The sequence below is a fragment of the Cervus canadensis genome, chromosome X (genome assembly GCF_019320065.1).
Source record: "Cervus canadensis isolate Bull #8, Minnesota chromosome X, ASM1932006v1, whole genome shotgun sequence".
In the NCBI taxonomy this organism is placed as follows: Eukaryota; Metazoa; Chordata; class Mammalia; order Artiodactyla; family Cervidae; genus Cervus; species Cervus canadensis.
Window position 1 is genome coordinate 105,545,189 of NC_057419.1, and position 1,470 is coordinate 105,546,658.

At 45.4% G+C, this 1,470-nt stretch overlaps 1 pseudogene; it reads right to left on the reverse strand.

Moving 5' to 3' along the window:
• Positions 1–315: 315 nt before the first annotated feature.
• On the reverse strand, positions 316–1,236 carry LOC122434768 (annotated as a pseudogene).
• Between the last annotated feature and the right edge of the window lie 234 nt (positions 1,237–1,470).

Consider the following 1,470-nt stretch of genomic DNA (forward strand, 5'->3'; position numbering starts at 1 on the left):
ATCTGGGGCTTCGAAGGATGCCACACCCAGAAGCAAGCAACCGAAGCGAAGGGGCTTCCTAAGGTGGCCCAGGCTTGTCTCTGAAGTCAGGGCAACACCAGAGTCAGCAGTGTGTTTAACTGGATGATTTCCACAAACTACACACGACGTTTCTAACCATCACACTTCGGTGAAGTACAAAACATGAAGTTACAGGCTGTGGGAAGAGAAGGCAGCACCTTCCAGTCCCAGTTGGTTCCGGGGATGAGGGTGCGGGGGGGAGTTACTTTTTAAACCGAGACCCTCATTTCAATGTACAAAAGAATTACTCTGATTGGTATTAAATTGTATTGAAAACAAAATGGACTAAAAAGCAAATACTACTCTATGTTGGGGTGAAAATGGGAGGAAAGAATGAGTCCTTCAAAGCAGGAGGGAGACAGTCGGGGAAGGTTCTGGGCCGTGACCCTTGGCGGTCACTCACGCTGCTCCATTTTTACTTTTGGTGGTCTCAGGAAGGTCCGGTTTTTCTTCTCTTTCTTTCCTTTCGTATTGGCTTGGAAGTTTCGCCAGCTGTCCACGCGACCATCTCGACTTTCCTCAAAATTTTTCTGCCACTCCCTTTCTCGTTTGGCTTTTTCTTGAGCTTCAATCTCTTCCTCCCGTTGTCGCTTCCTTTCATGCATCTCTTTGGCATCTCTTTCCTTTTAATTTCCAGCTCAGCAAAGAATTTCATTGTCTGTTTGTATACTGCTTGTTTGAACAGCTCAGGGTCATCCTCCTCCACATTTGTAGGCTTTCCTTCCTTCTTTAATTGCTTTTTTTCGCTCTTTCACCGTGTGCTCCACGTATTCTTTTCCTGCCTGAATTACATCCAGGGCCCTCTTCTTTTGTTCCTGATCCAGTAGCAACTTGTAAGCTTTGTCCACAGCTTCAAAAGCCTTTTGTGCTCTGTCAGCATCATCTTGATTTTTGTCAGGATGCACCAGTATGGATAACTGCCGAAACCTCTTTTTTATTTCTTCATCTGCCACTTCAGGATCTATCTGAAGAACCTCAAACGGGTTCAAATTGAAGTAGGAGGAACCAGGACGAGTCAATCTTTCAATCTGATTTTTCGACGTTAGAACTGAATCTCTCTTCTCTATTTGTTTCACCTCACTGTAGAAGGTCATAAATGCTTCCTCCATGCTGCCTCCTCTACCCGAAGCCCCCCTCTCTCCTGGAGCCGCCATTTCCCCGGCCCAGCGACCACGTGACTCTTCTCCATGTTTTAGTTTTAAATGCAGATTTCTAGGCACCATGCTCCTAAGTTTTATTCTAGTCAGTCTGCTCTAGGGTGCCCTGTAGTCAGCCTTTTTAACAAGCATCCTTTGTGACTTGATACAGATCAAACTTAGACTACAATTTGCAGAAAACTGTCCTAGGTTCCTTCCCAAAATCTGGAAAGCTGATGCTGATATGCCCCATCTTCCTGCAAACACAGAAATC